Source organism: Ranitomeya imitator, chromosome 2 (genome assembly GCF_032444005.1).
Source record: "Ranitomeya imitator isolate aRanImi1 chromosome 2, aRanImi1.pri, whole genome shotgun sequence".
Taxonomy (NCBI): Eukaryota; Metazoa; Chordata; class Amphibia; order Anura; family Dendrobatidae; genus Ranitomeya; species Ranitomeya imitator.
The window spans coordinates 452,321,875-452,343,242 of NC_091283.1; the positions used below are offsets into that span (position 1 = coordinate 452,321,875).

General features: G+C 44.9%; 2 long non-coding RNA genes across 2 annotated transcripts; one reads left to right on the forward strand and one right to left on the reverse strand.

Annotated features, from left to right (window-relative positions):
• Positions 1-6,071: 6,071 nt before the first annotated feature.
• Positions 6,072-10,191, reverse strand: LOC138667484 (uncharacterized). The gene is made up of 3 exons (XR_011318782.1): positions 9,998-10,191; positions 9,745-9,810; positions 6,072-7,564 (listed from the first exon to the last, which is right to left on the reverse strand). It is a non-coding gene; the product is annotated as an uncharacterized lncRNA (long non-coding RNA).
• A 6,005-nt stretch (positions 10,192-16,196) lies between these two features.
• On the forward strand, positions 16,197-21,115 carry LOC138667485 (uncharacterized). The gene is made up of 3 exons (XR_011318783.1): positions 16,197-16,939; positions 17,127-17,192; positions 19,373-21,115. It is a non-coding gene; the product is annotated as an uncharacterized lncRNA (long non-coding RNA).
• The last annotated feature ends 253 nt before the right edge of the window (positions 21,116-21,368 follow it).

Consider the following 21,368-nt stretch of genomic DNA (forward strand, 5'->3'; position numbering starts at 1 on the left):
CATTAAGGTAATGGACAAAAGGAATTTGGACTGTACAGTACCAATAACGGCAGAGCTATCGAACCGCCTAGTGCGTTTAGGACAATTAGAAATAGCATGAGTAGAATCACCACAATAGAAACACAGTCTGTTCAGACGTCTGTGTTCTTGCCGTTCTACTTTAGTCATAGTCCTGTCGCACTGCATAGGCTCAGGTTTACTCTCAGGCAGTACCGCCAGATGGTGCACAAATTTACGCTCGCGCAAGCGACGACCGATCTGAATGGCCAAGGACATAGACTCATTCAAACCAGCAGGCATAGGAAATCCCACCATTACATCCTTAAGAGCTTCAGAGAGACCCTTTCTGAACAAAGCCGCTAGTGCAGATTCATTCCACAGAGTGAGTACTGACCATTTCCTAAATTTCTGACAATATACTTCTACATCATCCTGACCCTGGCATAAAGCCAGCAGATTTTTCTCAGCCTGATCCACTGAATTAGGCTCATCGTAAAGCAATCCGAGCGCCAGGAAAAATGCATCAACATTACTCAATGCAGAATCTCCTGGTGCAAGAGAAAACGCCCAGTCCTGTGGGTCGCCGCGCAAAAAAGAAATAATAATCAAAACCTGTTGAATAGGATTACCAGAAGAATGAGGTTTCAAGGCCAAAAATAGCTTACAATTATTTCTGAAGCTCAGGAACTTAGTTCTGTCACCAAAAAACAAATCAGGAATCGGAATTCTTGGTTCTAGCATCGATTTCTGATCAATAGTATCTTGAATCTTTTGTACATTTACAACGAGATTATCCATTGAGGAGCACAGAGCCTGAATATCCATGTCCACAGCTGTGTCCTGAAGCACTCTAATGTCTAGGGGAAAAAAAAGACTGAAGACAGAGCTAAGAAAAAAAAATGATGTCAGGATTTCTTTTTTCCCTCTATTGGGAATCATTGGTGTGGCTCCTTGTACTGTTATGGCTGGCAATCAGGCAACACAGCGTGCAGTAATCAGCACACATACAGAGATCTGGCAATTACCAAAAACAATAGGACGAGCTCTGAGACGTGGAATCTCTGTAGACTGCAGTACCTGATCTATCCTCACACAACTATAAGCAGCAGTGGATTGCGCCTAACAACTACCTATGCAACTCGGCACTGCCTGAGGAGCTGACTAGCCTGAAGATAGAAATACAAGCCTGACTTACCTCAGAGAAATACCCCAAAGGAATAGGCAGCCCCCCACATATAATGACTGTTAGCAAGATGAAAAGACAAACGTAGGAATGAAATAGATTCAGCAAAGTGAGGCCCGATATTCTAGACAGAGCGAGGATAGCAAAGAGAACTATGCAGTCTACAAAAAACCCTAAAACGAAAACCACGCAAAGGGGCAAAAAGACCCACCGTGCCGAACTAACAGCACGGCGGTGCACCCCTCTGCTTCTCAGAGCTTCCAGCAAAAGACAATAGCAAGCTGGACAGAAAAAAACAGAAAACCAACTAGAAGCACTTATCTAGCAGAGCAGCAGGCCCAAGGAAAGATGCAGTAGCTCAGATCCAACACTGGAACATTGACAAGGAGCAAGGAAGACAGACTCAGGTGGAGCTAAATAGCAAGGCAGCCAACGAGCTCACCAAAACACCTGAGGGAGGAAGCCCAGAGACTGCAATACCACTTGTGACCACAGAAGTGAACTCAGCCACAGAATTCACAACAGTATTCCATAGGTCATTGTTGCGGAGATACGTGGCACCTATGGTTCCTTCTGTTGACCCTCCTGCCCCGGTTTTGGTGGAGGGGGAGTTGGAGTATATTGTGGAGAAGATTTTGGATTCTCGTGTTTCAAGACGGAAACTCCAGTATCTGGTTAAGTGGAAGGGTTATGCTCTGGAAGATAATTCCTGGGTCTTTGCCTCTGATGTCCATGCTCCCGATCTTGTTCGTGCCTTTCATGTGGCTCATCCTGGTCGGCCTGGGGGCTCTGGTGAGGGTTCGGTGACCCCTCCTCAAGGGGGGGGTACTGTTGTGAATTCTGTGGCAGAGCTCCCTCCTGTGGTCACAAGTGGTACTTCGGCTGATTCTCTCTGTAAGCTTCCATTGGTGGAGTGAAGTGGTACTGCGGCTTCTGAGTTTCCTCCCTCAGGTGATGTGGTGAGGTCGTTAGGTGCTGCTCTACTTAACTCCACCTAGTGCTTTGATCCTGGCTTCCTGTCAATGTTCCAGTATTGGACTTGTTTTCCTCCTGGATCTTTCCTGTGGCCTGTTGCTCTGCATAGCTAAGTTTTCCTTTGCTATTTTGTTTGCTTTTCTTCTGTCCAGCTTATCTATTTGTTTGCTGGAAGCTCTGGGACGCAGAGGGTGTACCTCCGTGCCGTTAGTTCGGTACGGAGGGTCTTTTTGCCCCCTTTGCGTGGTTTTTAGGGTTTTGTGTTGACCGCAAAGTTACCTTTCCTATCCTCGCTCTGTTCAGAAAGTCGGGCCTCACTTTGCTAAATCTATTTCATCTCTACGTTTGTCTTTTCATCTTACTCACAGTCATTATATGTGGGGGGCTGCCTTTTCCTTTGGGGTATTTCTCTGAGGCAAGGTAGGCTTATTTTCTATCTTCAGGCTAGCTAGTTTCTCAGGCTGTGCCGAGTTGCATAGGTAGCGTTAGGCGCAATCCACGGCTGCCTCTAGTGTTGTTGGATAGGATTAGGGATTGCGGTCAACAGAGTTCCCACGTCTCAGAGTTCGTTCTATGTTTTTGGATTATTGTCAGATCACTGTATGTGCTCTGACCTCTATGTTCACTGTGGTACTGAATTGCCTAATCATAACAAGTCGCATTTCCAGTTATCCCCCTTGTTCTTAATCTGAACATGCCTTCACTACAAAATGTTTCGAGTAGATGCGATAGAGATCTTCTCTTTGACGCTCATTATGTGCAGAGAACCCCTTCATGACCTTTCAATTTTCCATTTTTGTGCTTTATTTTTTTATTACCGTTTTTCCAGAGCCATAAATTTTTTATTTTTCCATCAATATAGCCATACTTTTGAATGACTCCAAGTGTAGTGAAGATGCAAAAAAAAGTACAATTCCACAACTGTTTAGATTTTTTTGTTATTTACCATGTTCATTATATGGTAAAATGACCTGGCAATATGACTACCCAGGTCAGTACAAGTAGCAGGAACCAAACCCATATAGTTTTTTTTTTAACCCCTTCACCGAGGGTTTTTCCACTTTTGAGTTTCTGTTTTTTGCTCCCCTTCTTCCCAGAGCCATAACTTTTTTATTTTTCATCAATATGGCCACGTCAGGGCTTGTTTTTCGTGGAACATGTACTTTTGAATGACACTATTGGTTTTGCCTTATGGTGTACTGGGAAATGGGAAAAAACTTCAAAGTGCTGTGAAATGGTAAAAAAAAAGTGCTTTACATGCTAAAACGGACCTGCCATTATGATTCTCCAGGTCATTACGAGTTTGTTGACACCAAACATGTCTAGGTTCTTTTTTATTTAAGTGTTGGGAAAAAAATCCAAAGTTTCTAACAACAACAAAAAAAAAATTGCCATCTTCCATGACCCGTAGCATCCCCATTTTTCATGATCTGGGGTTGGATGAGAGCTTATTTTTTGTGTGCCGAGCTGTCATTTTTATTGGTACCATTTAGTGTCGACATTATCTTTTTATCGCCCGTTATTACATTTTAATGTTGTGCTGACCAAAAAAATGCAAATCTGACATTTTTAATTTTTTGCTCGTTATGCCGTTCACCGATTTGATTAATTATTTTTTTATATTAATAGATCGGGCGATTCTGAACACCGTCATACCAAATATGTGTTTGTTTGTTTTTATTGTTTATACGTACCACAAAAATTGTAGGCTCATCTCTGAAGCCCACAGAAAACAATGGGAGACCACCTTAGACCTAACTATACATATATGTAAGGTGGTAAAGGGGCTAAAGTAAAGAAAAATAAATCCAAATTTTGTTGGAAAGAACAATTTTGCTTATGTCACCAATTTCTGAGACGTGTATCATTTTCGTTTTTTGGAATCTCGGGGTGGGCGAAGGCTAATTTTTCGTGCCCTGAGCTAACGTTTTTATTGATATCTTTTAGAGATAGATACGAATTTTTTCTTCATTGTTTTATTTTCAATGGGGAAAAAAGGAGGGTGATTTGAACTTTTGTTTTTTTTTCCATATTTTTAAAACCTTTTTTTCTACATTTTTTACTTACTTCAGTAGTCCTCTTTGTGATGCGCTTACTGCAGGCACACATTACATCCCTCTGTCAGTGATTGACAGCAGGATTTAAAAGGTTAACATTAACAAGGTTAACATAAGATTTACATATCATGTAAATACAGTAGGAGGTTCACAGTTTCTCGTCCCAAATCTATCACTCCATTTCTATTATACCTCCTAATTACTCCAACATTGCCACTATACAACAAGGACAAAATAACAAGGTCAATGTGAATTGTAGCCTGTAATTCAGATACAGATAATGTGCCAATTACAGAGCACTAATCTGCAGCATGATAAGTCTTAAGAAAAAATGCCGTCTGCTGCCAGTTGTTCTCAGCTGGGTCCAGCAAACAATTTGTGCGAGGATGATGCACCGAACTCATCATCTTTCCCCCATCTCACGTATACCCCCTACCTGACTTATCTATTATGGTAAACGGCATCACGCTCTCTCCCGCACCTGAAATCCGCTGCCTCGGGGTAACTCTCGACTCTGCCCTGTCCTTCAAACCGCACGTCCAAACTCTTGCCACCTCCTGTCGCCTCCAACTCAAAAATATTGCCAGAATCCATTCCTTCCTCAGCCCACAATCTACCAAAACTCTTGTGCATGCCCTCATCATCTCCCGCCTCGACTACTGCAACACCCTCCTCTGTGGCCTCCCCGCTAACTCTCTTGCACCACTCCAGTCTGTCCTCAACTCTGCTGCCCAGCTAATCCACCTCTATCCAGGCTATTCCCCTGCTTCTCCCCTCTGCAAATCCCTCCACTGGCTCCCCATTCCCCAACGAATCCAGTTCAAACTACTAACACTGATCTACAAAGCCATCCACAACCTGTCCCCTCCCTATATCTCTGAACTAATCTCCCAATATCTTCCCTCACGTAATCTCCGATCCTCCCAAGACCTCCTACTCTCCTCCACACTTATTCGTTCCTCACACAACCGCCTCCAAGATTTCTCCCGAATATCCCCCATCCTCTGGAATTCCATGCCTCAACACGTCCGACTATCCACCACCCTCGGCTCCTTCAAACGAAACCTGAAAACCCATCTCTTCAAGAAAGCCTACAGCCTGCAATAACCATTCTGCCGCCTCACCATCGCCAGAGCCACCGCCTCGCCATCGCCAGAGCCGCCGCCTTGCCCCTACCTTCTGTCTCTTCCCCACTATCCCATAGAATGTAAGTCCGCATGGACAGGGTCCTCTCCCCTCTCTACCAGTCTATCAATGTAAACCTGCTTACTGTAATCGATATCTATAACCCTGTATGTAACTCCTTTCTCATGTACAGCACCATGGAAGTAATAGTGCTATATAAATAAATAAATAATAATAATAATAATAATAATAATAAATGTATGATGCCCAACTGAAGTTCCCAATGCAATAAATGTTCTACTTTCCATATCTTGCCAGGATGGGGAAAGTTGGTGACTATCTCTATGGACTAAAACATGGATTTACTTTAAGAATCAATATTTTCTGTGCAATACCATGCTACAAAATACTCCCACAAATGTAGGGTATTAATTATAAACAAAATGTGTTATTTTGCACACCCCAAAAAAGTTATTTTAGTAACAAATGAATTCAAGATCATGTTGCAAAAGTGAGTAAACCCCAATGAAAATCTTAAGAGCAGAGATTAAGTTTAGACTACAAAATTCTAATTCACAAGACTTTAAACCACAGGTAAGTCTAATTCATTAAACAGATGTCCAGCAGACAGTTAATTATAAAAGCGTTACTTAAAGGGAAATCTATATTGGCAACGAAGAAATAGATGATACACGGTCAAACACAGTATCATATAAGAATACAAACTTTATTAATATATATTAAAAACAAGTGCATGAAGGTGATACAAAAATTGCGCCACAGCGAAAACGCCGCAACAAAACACCAGAGGAGCGTGCACAGGAATGCCAGTCCTCAATACATAATATAGATAATATTCAGAGGTATAATACAAAAAACAGAATAGAATATACAAAAAAAAACCTAAGAAAATAAACAAAACAAACTAAATATAACAATGTATGACATTTTCACTATAGAGTGGGAACCGAACTGATGGCAGAAATGCACTAAGAGTTCTCAAAGACTTGACGCAGAGGCACACCTGATATATTATCAGTGTACCATATTAACCTCCATATTAAGTATAGAACCACTATCGCACAGAGTCTCAGTGAAATACGCCGCCATCGATCTCTAGTATACACACATAAATGCACTGCCACAGAAAAGTACCCACCGCAAGAGGACTGGAACTCCCGTGGACGCGCCTCCGCCCCAACGCGCGTTTCGGTAATAAACCTTCGTCAGGGGGCATGCATAATGAATGGAAGACGAACTTAATAAAGAGAAGACCCCGGAAGTAGAAACCGCCGCAACCCGGAAACAGTAATGCCGCGTCATGACAACCACAACGCCGGCACGCTCCGAAGGAAGCAGGAGGACGCCAAAGAGCACAGGGGCCCCATGTGATCAAAAGCGCCCAACCGCAACCACGGACGCGCGCAGGCGCAGGAGCGCCAGACACCTGTATGACAAGAAGGCATATAGTAGATAAATACAAGCGAACGGCCACTGCGAAAATCACGTAGCCAGATATAACCAACCAGGATATCTATATAGGAGTACCACTCACTAATGCCATATACCAACGATATACAGGAGATGAACCGGAAGTAAGCGCACGTCATCATGGGAACATAGTGTCCGGACCAATACAGGGCCCAGAGGGACACTAAGGCCAATATAATTCAAAACACAAATGTATAAGTACCGAACTACAAAAAATAATAATAATAATAATAACTACACACGTGCGCTAATTCAGAAGATGGACAAGCATCATAATTACATATGTATATTTGTATACTTAGAGACATCCTGTTATAAATAGTGGTACATAATAAATCCACTATATAAATAGCCGACCGGGTGGCCACTCCCCCCATACAAAACACAAATAAACAAACACCCACCACTACAAGATAACCGAATACAACATTAACAGCTGACATGACAATAGAACGTAAGCTTGATACAAGAAATGGCAGTCCTTTTAAGTCCTCCAAAGAGAAACATAACATGAGAACTTGATGAAGTAAATCTAGACGAATATGTCCATATCACAAAATCAGCGTATAATAGCAATTATAGTGCCGGGGCTTAATGAACGGGAGAGAAGTCCATATTAGTCTTTCGTATAATGATGTCTCAGTCACATCAGGGAATAGATGGTAAGGAAGACTTGATCCGGGAGGAGCGAGAAAACTGTACCGTGGTATTCATATCACAGGGACGACTTCCACTAAAACAAACAAGATAAGTTAAAAAGTAACAAGAAATAAAAATTTAAAAAAACAAAAGCCACGATTCCGATGCGGCACAAAACCACAGCAAAACCCAACGATCACAGAAAGGGGGCAAAGCTAATATTGTCGTTAAGACCCATCGGCTGGACAGTATTGAGAGTCCAGATCCATCTGGACTCAATTTTTGCCAACCGCTGGAACGTATACCCTCCACGGATACCCACCTCCAACATCTCAATCCCCCTAGCCCTGAGAAGGCTGGCATCACAGTTATGGAACCTCTTGAAATGGCGTGGCAATGTTTTGAGGGTGGTGATGTCCTCCACAGCGGCCGCCGCGCCAATACCCAAGACATGCTCACGTATCCGTGTTTTCAGTTGGCGAGTGGTCATGCCAACATACATCTTTTCACACGGACATATTACCATATAGATTACATTCCTACTGGAACATGTAATCCTTTGCTTAATTTTAAATTCACGTGAGCCGTCAGAACTAAAAAAATTTGAGATTCTCTCAATATTCGGGCATGCAACGCAGCGGCCGCAGGGAGCACATCCCACACGAGTGGGCATAGAATCCAAAAAGGTACCCACCCTCTCTCCAGTGTAGTGACTATGAACCAAGATATCCCTGAGGTTTTTAGACCTTCTAACTGCGATGCCAGCCCTCTCAGGTACATATCGCGCAATGACAGGATCTGCTCTTAAAACGTGCCATGATTTCTGGAGGATACTTCTCATCTTTGGGAACTGGGAATGATATTTAGTCACATAGCGAACAATGTCCTGATTCCGTTTATCTTTTTTCTCATAAAGAAGCGATTCCCTCGAGGTGTATCTAGCTCTATTGAAAGCTCTTTTAATGCTTCGATTACTATGACCACGGGCTAGTAATCTATTTTTTAAATCATCAGCCTGGCACAGAAAATCCGCTTCCGTGGAGCATAATCTGCGCAGGCGGAGGAACTGGCCTGTAGGAATAGCCCGGATGACATGGTGAGGATGCGAAGAAGAGGCGTGCAACAAGAGATTGGTCGAGGTAGGTTTTCTATAAATGACAGACTGCAGGCACCCACGAACATCACGTTTCAATGTGACATCCAAAAATTCAATGGTGTCTCCATCGAACTTATATGTCAAAAAAATGTTACATCCATTGTTGTTTAAGGATGTCATGAAGTCCCGCAGCCCCTCAGAAGAGCCCTGCCAGATCATCAAAATGTCATCAATGTACCGCGTCCAGGATAGGACGCGGCACATTGACTCTGGATGATCTGACAGGGGGAGGTCCCTCTCCCACAGCCCCAGGAACAGGTTAGCATAAGCAGGGGCAAAAGGAGCCCCCATAGCTGTTCCCTGGAGCTGTAGGAAGAAGGACCCCTTAAAAACAAAAAAATTGTGGGTAAGAGAAAATTCTAACAATTTATAAATCAAACTTATAATCTCTACTGGGAGGTTAGATGTACCCAAGAAGAATTCTATTGCACGGAGACCATCCTGATGCCGAATGCTGGTGTAAAGCGATTCGACATCAGCCGTCACTAACAATTCACCATCATCAAGATGGATCCCATCCATGCGCCTCAGAAGTTCTCCCGTGTCCTTAATATATGAAGGTAAGCTCTCTACCAATGGCTGCAATTTAGAGTCGATCCACTGGTTAACCTTCTCGAGGTAGTTACCCCTACCAGAAATTATCGGACGGCCGGGAGGCGTCCTCATGTCCTTGTGAACCTTGGGGAGAAGGTAGAAAGTAGGTATAGTAGGTTCACGCACAACCAAGGCAGACGCAAGTTCGCCAGTGATAGTACCCATATCCCTGGCATTCTTGATAATATCAGTGAGTTGTTGCAAATAGGCCGACAAGGGGTTAAATGTGAGCTTTTTGTAACAAGTACGGTTATTAAGTTGCCGATAGGCCTCCTTCTCGTACATAGCATTAGGCCAGATGACCACATTTCCCCCCTTGTCGGCCGGCTTAAAAACAACATCCCCAAGGTTCTGAAGGACACGAAGACGCCCCCTCTCATCCTTAGTCAGATTATCTCTATAAATGTGACGGGGAATCTCTAAAAATTCTTTACTCACCAACTGCACAAACAGATCTACACTAGGACAGGTGGAAAGAGGAGGGAATTTAGTAGATTTGGGACGAATGGAAGCAGGGATCATACCTCCTTCAGGAGTATCATGCTCAGCAGCCAGTTCTTCCAATGTACGTAGGGCTATCTGTTCTTCCTCTGTAGGAAATAATACAGCCAGATTACCATCAAAGAAAAACTTTTTAAATACCAATGATCTGGCGAACAGATGAAGGTCCTTAACAGCCTCAAACACATCAAATGGTGCTGAAGGTGAGAAGGAGAGTCCCTTTTCCAATAATTTGAGATCAATATCTGTAAAACTATGTGTACTAAGATTAATTACCTTATTGTTGTATTTTCTGGGCTCGGAGAGGTACTCATCACGTCTGTATGGATGGAAAGCGAAATCTCTCTGATTCCGTGTTGTCATCCTTGACCTAGTGGTCATTGAGGAAGTTGACTGCTCAGATGTATCACTAGCTGATGAAATTGATGTATGGGATGGTATGCGTCTCATCTGACCATCAAACTGTCTACCTTTCCTCCATAAATACACTCTCTTGCCCTCATAGTCTTGACGGTCTCTATTAAACTTATTAGCTTGAGTATCCTGGATTTTTTTGACGACCTGGATGTAACATTTTTTTGACATATAAGTTCGATGGAGACACCATTGAATTTTTGGATGTCACATTGAAACGTGATGTTCGTGGGTGCCTGCAGTCTGTCATTTATAGAAAACCTACCTCGACCAATCTCTTGTTGCACGCCTCTTCTTCGCATCCTCACCATGTCATCCGGGCTATTCCTACAGGCCAGTTCCTCCGCCTGCGCAGATTATGCTCCACGGAAGCGGATTTTCTGTGCCAGGCTGATGATTTAAAAAAATAGATTACTAGCCCGTGGTCATAGTAATCGAAGCATTAAAAGAGCTTTCAATAGAGCTAGATACACCTCGAGGGAATCGCTTCTTTATGAGAAAAAAGATAAACGGAATCAGGACATTGTTCGCTATGTGACTAAATATCATTCCCAGTTCCCAAAGATGAGAAGTATCCTCCAGAAATCATGGCACGTTTTAAGAGCAGATCCTGTCATTGCGCGATATGTACCTGAGAGGGCTGGCATCGCAGTTAGAAGGTCTAAAAACCTCAGGGATATCTTGGTTCATAGTCACTACACTGGAGAGAGGGTGGGTACCTTTTTGGATTCTATGCCCACTCGTGTGGGATGTGCTCCCTGCGGCCGCTGCGTTGCATGCCCGAATATTGAGAGAATCTCAAATTTTTTTAGTTCTGACGGCTCACGTGAATTTAAAATTAAGCAAAGGATTACATGTTCCAGTAGGAATGTAATCTATATGGTAATATGTCCGTGTGAAAAGATGTATGTTGGCATGACCACTCGCCAACTGAAAACACGGATACGTGAGCATGTCTTGGGTATTGGCGCGGCGGCCGCTGTGGAGGACATCACCACCCTCAAAACATTGCCACGCCATTTCAAGAGGTTCCATAACTGTGATGCCAGCCTTCTCAGGGCTAGGGGGATTGAGATGTTGGAGGTGGGTATCCGTGGAGGGTATACGTTCCAGCGGTTGGCAAAAATTGAGTCCAGATGGATCTGGACTCTCAATACTGTCCAGCCGATGGGTCTTAACGACAATATTAGCTTTGCCCCCTTTCTGTGATCGTTGGGTTTTGCTGTGGTTTTGTGCCGCATCGGAATCGTGGCTTTTGTTTTTTTAAATTTTTATTTCTTGTTACTTTTTAACTTATCTTGTTTGTTTTAGTGGAAGTCGTCCCTGTGATATGAATACCACGGTACAGTTTTCTCGCTCCTCCCGGATCAAGTCTTCCTTACCATCTATTCCCTGATGTGACTGAGACATCATTATACGAAAGACTAATATGGACTTCTCTCCCGTTCATTAAGCCCCGGCACTATAATTGCTATTATACGCTGATTTTGTGATATGGACATATTCGTCTAGATTTACTTCATCAAGTTCTCATGTTATGTTTCTCTTTGGAGGACTTAAAAGGACTGCCATTTCTTGTATCAAGCTTACGTTCTATTGTCATGTCAGCTGTTAATGTTGTATTCGGTTATCTTGTAGTGGTGGGTGTTTGTTTATTTGTGTTTTGTATGGGGGGAGTGGCCACCCGGTCGGCTATTTATATAGTGGATTTATTATGTACCACTATTTATAACAGGATGTCTCTAAGTATAGAAATATACATATGTAATTATGATGCTTGTCCATCTTCTGAATTAGCGCACGTGTGTAGTTATTATTATTATTATTTTTTTTTGTAGTTCGGTACTTATACATTTGTGTTTTGAATTACCGTATATACTCGAGTATAAGCCGACCCGAGTATAAGCCGACCCCCCTAATTTTGCCACAAAAAACTGGGAAAACTTATTGACTCGAGTATAAGCCTAGGGTGGAAATGCAGCAACTACCGGTGAATTTCAAAAATAAAAATAGATCATTATTTCCCCATAGCTGTGCCATATAGTGCTCTACACCATTCATATTTCCCCATAGCTGTGCCCCATATAGTGCTCTGCACCGTTCACTGTGCCCCCTAGCTGTGCCATATACAGTGCTCTGCACCGTTCACTGTGCCCCATAGCTGTGCCATATACAGTGCTCTGCACCGTTCACTGTGCCCCATAGCTGTGCCATATACGGTGCTCTGCACCGTTCATTGTGCCCCCTAGCTGTGCCATATACGGTGCTCTGCACCGTTCACTGTGCCCCCTAGCTGTGCCTTATACGGTGCTCCGCACCGTTCATTGTGCCCCCTAGCTGTGCCTTATACGGTGCTCTGCACCGTTCACTGTGCCCCCTAGCTGTGCCTTATACGGTGCTCCGCACCGTTCACTGTGCCCCCTAGCTGTGCCATATAGTGCTCTGCACCGTTCATTGTGCCCCCTAGCTGTGCCTTATACGGTGCTCTGCACCGTTCATTGTGCCCCCTAGCTGTGCCTTATACGGTGCTCTGCACCGTTCATTGTGCCCCCTAGCTGTGCCTTATACGGTGCTCTGCACCGTTCACTGTGCCCCCTAGCTGTGCCTTATACGGTGCTCTGCACCGTTCACTGTGCCCCCTAGCTGTGCCATATACGGTGCTCTGCACCGTTCACTGTGCCCCCTAGCTGTGCCTTATACGGTGCTCTGCACCGTTCATTGTGCCCCCTAGCTGTGCCTTATACGGTGCTCTGCACCGTTCACTGTGCCCCCTAGCTGTGCCTTATACGGTGCTCTGCACCGTTCATTGTGCCCCCTAGCTGTGCCTTATACGGTGCTCTGCACCGTTCACTGTGCCCCCTAGCTGTGCCTTATACGGTGCTCTGCACCGTTCACTGTGCCCCCTAGCTGTGCCATATACGGTGCTCTGTACCGTTCACTGTGCCCCCTAGCTGTGCCTTATACGGTGCTCTGCACCGTTCACTGTGCCCCCTAGCTGTGCCTTATACGGTGCTCTGCACCGTTCACTGTGCCCCCTAGCTGTGCCTTATACGGTGCTCTGCACCGTTCACTGTGCCCCCTAGCTGTGCCTTATACGGTGCTCTGCACCGTTCATTGTGCCCCCTAGCTGTGCCTTATACGGTGCTCTGCACCGTTCATTGTGCCCCCTAGCTGTGCCTTATACGGTGCTCTGCACCGTTCATTGTGCCCCCTAGCTGTGCCTTATACGGTGCTCCGCACCGTTCATTGTGCCCCCTAGCTGTGCCTTATACGGTGCTCTGCACCGTTCACTGTGCCCCCTAGCTGTGCCTTATACGGTGCTCCGCACCGTTCACTGTGCCCCCTAGCTGTGCCATATAGTGCTCTGCACCGTTCATTGTGCCCCCTAGCTGTGCCTTATACGGTGCTCTGCACCGTTCATTGTGCCCCCTAGCTGTGCCTTATACGGTGCTCTGCACCGTTCATTGTGCCCCCTAGCTGTGCCTTATACGGTGCTCTGCACCGTTCACTGTGCCCCCTAGCTGTGCCTTATACGGTGCTCTGCACCGTTCACTGTGCCCCCTAGCTGTGCCATATACGGTGCTCTGCACCGTTCACTGTGCCCCCTAGCTGTGCCTTATACGGTGCTCTGCACCGTTCATTGTGCCCCCTAGCTGTGCCTTATACGGTGCTCTGCACCGTTCACTGTGCCCCCTAGCTGTGCCTTATACGGTGCTCTGCACCGTTCATTGTGCCCCCTAGCTGTGCCTTATACGGTGCTCTGCACCGTTCACTGTGCCCCCTAGCTGTGCCTTATACGGTGCTCTGCACCGTTCACTGTGCCCCCTAGCTGTGCCATATACGGTGCTCTGCACCGTTCACTGTGCCCCCTAGCTGTGCCTTATACGGTGCTCTGCACCGTTCACTGTGCCCCCTAGCTGTGCCATATACGGTGCTCTGCACCGTTCACTGTGCCCCCTAGCTGTGCCTTATACGGTGCTCTGCACCGTTCATTGTGCCCCCTAGCTGTGCCTTATACGGTGCTCTGCACCGTTCACTGTGCCCCCTAGCTGTGCCTTATACGGTGCTCTGCACCGTTCATTGTGCCCCCTAGCTGTGCCTTATACGGTGCTCTGCACCGTTCACTGTGCCCCCTAGCTGTGCCTTATACGGTGCTCTGCACCGTTCATTGTGCCCCCTAGCTGTGCCTTATACGGTGCTCTGCACCGTTCATTGTGCCCCCTAGCTGTGCCTTATACGGTGCTCTGCACCGTTCACTGTGCCCCATAGATGCTCCACATTAATCTGTGCTGCCGCTGCTACTGCTGCAATAAAAAAAAAAAACCACATACTCACCTCCCTTGATTGCAGCTCCCGGCGTCTCGTTCCGGCGCCTCCATCTTCCCGGCGTCTCTGCTCTGACTGATCAGGCAGAGGGCGCCGCGCACACTATATGCGTCATCGCGCCCTCTGCCTGATCAGTCAGAGAGCGCAGACGCCGGGAAGATGGAGGCGCCGGCCGGGAAGATGGATCGGCGCCCGGCGGCTGGAACGAGGACAGGTGAATATAACATACTCACCTAGTCCTGGCGATCCTCGCGCTGTCCCCTCCTGTCTTCGGCGCTGCAGCTTCTTTCTCTATCAGCGGTCACCGGCACCGCTGATTAGAGAAATGAATAAGCGGCTCCGCCCCTATGGGAGGTGGAGCCGCTTATTCATTTCTGTAATGAGCGGTCCCACGTGACCGTTGAAGAGAGGAAGAAGCTGCAGCGCCGAAGCCCGTGGGACGGCAGGGACAGCGCGAGGATCGCTGGGACTAGGTAAGTATACCCCAGCGCCCTCACCCCCTCACCCGCCGACCCCACCACTACCGTGACTCGAGTATAAGCCGAGGGGGGCACTTTCAGCCCTAAAATTTGGGCTGAAAATCTCGGCTTATACTCGAGTATATACGGTATATTGGCCTTAGTGTCCCTCTGGGCCCTGTATTGGTCCGGACACTATGTTCCCATGATGACGTGCGCTTACTTCCGGTTCATCTCCTGTATATCGTTGGTATATGGCATTAGTGAGTGGTACTCCTATATAGTTATCCTGGTTGGTTATATCTGGCTGCGTGATTTTCGCAGTGGCCGTTCGCTTGTATTTATCTACTATATGCCTTCTTGTCATACAGGTGTCTGGCGCTCCTGCGCCTGCGCGCGTCCGTGGTTGCGGTTGGGCGCTTTTGATCACATGGGGCCCCTGTGCTCTTTGGCATCCTCCTGCTTCCTTCGGAGCGTGCCGGCGTTGTGGTTGTCATGACGCGGCATTACTGTTTCCGGGTTGCGGCGGTTTCTACTTCCGGGGTCTTCTCTTTATTAAGTTCGTCTTCCATTCATTATGCATGCCCCCTGACGAAGGTTTATTACCGAAACGCGCGTTGGGGCGGAGGCGTGTCCACGGGAGTTCCAGTCCTCTTGCGGTGGGTACTTTTCTGTGGCAGTGCATTTATGTGTGTATACTAGAGATCGATGGCGGCGTATTTCACTGAGACTCTGTGCGATAGTGGTTCTATACTTAATATGGAGGTTAATATGGTACACTGATAATATATCAGGTGTGCCTCTGCGTCAAGTCTTTGAGAACTCTTAGTGCATTTCTGCCATCAGTTCGGTTCCCACTCTATAGTGAAAATGTCATACATTGTTATATTTAGTTTGTTTTGTTTATTTTCTTAGGTTTTTTTTTGTATATTCTATTCTGTTTTTTGTATTATACCTCTGAATATTATCTATATTATGTATTGAGGACTGGCATTCCTGTGCACGCTCCTCTGGTGTTTTGTTGCGGCGTTTTCGCTGTGGCGCAATTTTTGTATCACCTTCATGCACTTGTTTTTAATATATATTAATAAAGTTTGTATTCTTATATGATACTGTGTTTGACCGTGTATCATCTATTTCTTCGTTGCCAATATGTATTTTGATGATAGGTCTCTAGGTCCTTTTCTGAGTAATGGTACAGATTTCTGAGATTATTATTGTTACCATGTCAGTTGGCTATATTTGTTGTTATTCAATTTTTGCTGTGTTTTGCACAGATTTTCTTATAGGCATGGACTTCAAGGCTAGGGAGATAGCCTGGCGTTCACATGTTGACCAAGTGTTTGGAGGTGATTCTACCATCTCCCAGCATACCAGCGATCGCAGATGGGATGACCAAGTGACAATGTTACAAAATATGGTGGTAAAGCGGACCAAGCTATGGTGGAACTGTACCTTTCTGGATAATTATCTAGCTAGGAAAATGATACCTCGTGGACTACGTGTCCGAGTAATACCCACGTTTCCTGTTGAGGATGATGCCATGGTGGCTGGCTGGGAGGAGGCGTGCAACAATTGCTCTAGTCAATTAATGAAATTATTGAGTGATTATAACAAAGGAGTTATTGCCCAGCTGGATTCATCCATCAAAACAGCTGAAGATGATTTGAAATCTCATGGGTCGGCTGAGCAAATTGATATGACTAACAAACAGATTGATAAAACACTAGAGAAGGTCGTCAAAAAAATCCAGGATACTCAAGCTAATAAGTTTAATAGAGACCGTCAAGACTATGAGGGCAAGAGAGTGTATTTATGGAGGAAAGGTAGACAGTTTGATGGTCAGATGAGACGCATACCATCCCATACATCAATTTCATCAGCTAGTGATACATCTGAGCAGTCAACTTCCTCAATGACCACTAGGTCAAGGATGACAACACGGAATCAGAGAGATTTCGCTTTCCATCCATACAGACGTGATGAGTACCTCTCCGAGCCCAGAAAATACAACAATAAGGTAATTAATCTTAGTACACATAGTTTTACAGATATTGATCTCAAATTATTGGAAAAGGGACTCTCCTTCTCACCTTCAGCACCATTTGATGTGTTTGAGGCTGTTAAGGACCTTCATCTGTTCGCCAGATCATTGGTATTTAAAAAGTTTTTCTTTGATGGTAATCTGGCTGTATTATTTCCTACAGAGGAAGAACAGATAGCCCTACGTACATTGGAAGAACTGGCTGCTGAGCATGATACTCCTGAAGGAGGTATGATCCCTGCTTCCATTCGTCCCAAATCTACTAAATTCCCTCCTCTTTCCACCTGTCCTAGTGTAGATCTGTTTGTGCAGTTGGTGAGTAAAGAATTTTTAGAGATTCCCCGTCACATTTATAGAGATAATCTGACTAAGGATGAGAGGGGGCGTCTTCGTGTCCTTCAGAACCTTGGGGATGTTGTTTTTAAGCCGGCCGACAAGGGGGGAAATGTGGTCATCTGGCCTAATGCTATGTACGAGAAGGAGGCCTATCGGCAACTTAATAACCGTACTTGTTACAAAAAGCTCACATTTAACCCCTTGTCGGCCTATTTGCAACAACTCACTGATATTATCAAGAATGCCAGGGATATGGGTACTATCACTGGCGAACTTGCGTCTGCCTTGGTTGTGCGTGAACCTACTATACCTACTTTCTACCTTCTCCCCAAGGTTCACAAGGACATGAGGACGCCTCCCGGCCGTCCGATAATTTCTGGTAGGGGTAACTACCTCGAGAAGGTTAACCAGTGGATCGACTCTAAATTGCAGCCATTGGTAGAGAGCTTACCTTCATATATTAAGGACACGGGAGAACTTCTGAGGCGCATGGATGGGATCCATCTTGATGATGGTGAATTGTTAGTGACGGCTGATGTCGAATCGCTTTACACCAGCATTCGGCATCAGGATGGTCTCCGTGCAATAGAATTCTTCTTGGGTACATCTAACCTCCCAGTAGAGATTATAAGTTTGATTTATAAATTGTTAGAATTTTCTCTTACCCACAATTTTTTTGTTTTTAAGGGGTCCTTCTTCCTACAGCTCCAGGGAACAGCTATGGGGGCTCCTTTTGCCCCTGCTTATGCTAACCTGTTCCTGGGGCTGTGGGAGAGGGACCTCCCCCTGTCAGATCATCCGGAGTCAATGTGCCGCGTCCTATCCTGGACGCGGTACATTGATGACATTTTGATGATCTGGCAGGGCTCTTCTGAGGGGCTGCGGGACTTCATGACATCCTTAAACAACAATGGATGTAACATTTTTTTGACATATAAGTTCGATGGAGACACCATTGAATTTTTGGATGTCACATTGAAACGTGATGTTCGTGGGTGCCTGCAGTCTGTCATTTATAGAAAACCTACCTCGACCAATCTCTTGTTGCACGCCTCTTCTTCGCATCCTCACCATGTCATCCGGGCTATTCCTACAGGCCAGTTCCTCCGCCTGCGCAGATTATGCTCCACGGAAGCGGATTTTCTGTGCCAGGCTGATGATTTAAAAAATAGATTACTAGCCCGTGGTCATAGTAATCGAAGCATTAAAAGAGCTTTCAATAGAGCTAGATACACCTCGAGGGAATCGCTTCTTTATGAGAAAAAAGATAAACGGAATCAGGACATTGTTCGCTATGTGACTAAATATCATTCCCAGTTCCCAAAGATGAGAAGTATCCTCCAGAAATCATGGCACGTTTTAAGAGCAGATCCTGTCATTGCGCGATATGTACCTGAGAGGGCTGGCATCGCAGTTAGAAGGTCTAAAAACCTCAGGGATATCTTGGTTCATAGTCACTACACTGGAGAGAGGGTGGGTACCTTTTTGGATTCTATGCCCACTCGTGTGGGATGTGCTCCCTGCGGCCGCTGCGCTGCATGCCCGAATATTGAGAGAATCTCAAATTTTTTTAGTTCTGACGGCTCACGTGAATTTAAAATTAAGCAAAGGATTACATGTTCCAGTAGGAATGTAATCTATATGGTAATATGTCCGTGTGAAAAGATGTATGTTGGCATGACCACTCGCCAACTGAAAACACGGATACGTGAGCATGTCTTGGGTATTGGCGCGGCGGCCGCTGTGGAGGACATCACCACCCTCAAAACATTGCCACGCCATTTCAAGAGGTTCAATAACTGTGATGCCAGCCTTCTCAGGGCTAGGGGGATTGAGATGTTGGAGGTGGGTATCCGTGGAGGGTATACGTTCCAGCGGTTGGCAAAAATTGAGTCCAGATGGATCTGGACTCTCAATACTGTCCAGCCGATGGGTCTTAACGACAATATTAGCTTTGCCCCCTTTCTGTGATCGTTGGGTTTTGCTGTGGTTTTCTGCCGCATCGGAATCGTGGCTTTTGTTTTTTTAAATTTTTATTTCTTGTTACTTTTTAACTTATCTTGTTTGTTTTAGTGGAAGTCGTCCCTGTGATATGAATACCACGGTACAGTTTTCTCGCTCCTCCCGGATCAAGTCTTCCTTACCATCTATTCCCTGATGTGACTGAGACATCATTATACGAAAGACTAATATGGACTTCTCTCCCGTTCATTAAGCCCCGGCACTATAATTGCTATTATACGCTGATTTTGTGATATGGACATATTCGTCTAGATTTACTTCATCAAGTTCTCATGTTATGTTTCTCTTTGGAGGACTTAAAAGGACTGCCATTTCTTGTATCAAGCTTACGTTCTATTGTCATGTCAGCTGTTAATGTTGTATTCGGTTATCTTGTAGTGGTGGGTGTTTGTTTATTTGTGTTTTGTATGGGGGGAGTGGCCACCCGGTCGGCTATTTATATAGTGGATTTATTATGTACCACTATTTATAACAGGATGTCTCTAAGTATACAAATATACATATGTAATTATGATGCTTGTCCATCTTCTGAATTAGCGCACGTGTGTAGTTATTATTATTATTTTTTGTAGTTCGGTACTTATACATTTGTGTTTTGAATTATATTGGCCTTAGTGTCCCTCTGGGCCCTGTATTGGTCCGGACACTATGTTCCCATGATGACGTGCGCTTACTTCCGGTTCATCTCCTGTATATCGTTGGTATATGGCATTAGTGAGTGGTACTCCTATATAGTTATCCTGGTTGGTTATATCTGGCTACGTGATTTTCGCAGTGGCCGTTCGCTTGTATTTATCTACTATATGCCTTCTTGTCATACAGGTGTCTGGCGCTCCTGCGCCTGCGCGCGTCCGTGGTTGCGGTTGGGCGCTTTTGATCACATGGGGCCCCTGTGCTCTTTGGCGTCCTCCTGCTTCCTTCGGAGCGTGTCGGCGTTGTGGTTGTCATGACGCGGCATTACTGTTTCCGGGTTGCGGCGGTTTCTACTTCCGGGGTCTTCTCTTTATTAAGTTCGTCTTCCATTCATTATGCATGCCCCCTGACGAAGGTTTATTACCGAAACGCGCGTTGGGGCGGAGGCGCGTCCACGGGAGTTCCAGTCCTCTTGCGGTGGGTACTTTTCTGTGGCAGTGCATTTATGTGTGTATACTAGAGATCGATGGCGGCGTATTTCACTGAGACTCTGTGCGATAGTGGTTCTATACTTAATATGGAGGTTAATATGGTACACTGATAATATATCAGGTGTGCCTCTGCGTCAAGTCTTTGAGAACTCTTAGTGCATTTCTGCCATCAGTTCGGTTCCCACTCTATAGTGAAAATGTCATACATTGTTATATTTAGTTTGTTTTGTTTATTTTCTTAGGTTTTTTTTGTATATTCTATTCTGTTTTTTGTATTATACCTCTGAATATTATCTATATTATGTATTGAGGACTGGCATTCCTGTGCACGCTCCTCTGGTGTTTTGTTGCGGCGTTTTCGCTGTGGCGCAATTTTTGTATCACCTTCATGCACTTGTTTTTAATATATATTAATAAAGTTTGTATTCTTATATGATACTGTGTTTGACCGTGTATCATCTATTTCTTCGTTGCCAATATGTATTTTGATGATAGGTCTCTAGGTCCTTTTCTGAGTAATGGTACAGATTTCTGAGATTATTATTGTTACCATGTCAGTTGGCTATATTTGTTGTTATTAAAGGGAAATCTGTAAGTTGTATCAACCCTCTTAAGACGTGTATATGGGCATGTACTGTAGAGTTTAATAAAATCTTACCTTGATATTGGCAAAAGAGTGTGTTACTCATGTATGCTCACATAGATGGCTCAGAAGTTGATCCTACTGACAAACTGCCTTTAAAAAATGAAACAAATTGCCGTTTTATGGTGCCCACAATGGCACCACATGGAAGAGAAATTTCACAAGACCTGAGAAAGAAAATAACTTATTTACACAAAAAAGGTGAAGATTAGCAAACTTTTACTTATCAGTCGGAATACTGTAGTAAAGTGATAAAAAATGTAACAAATATAAAACTGCA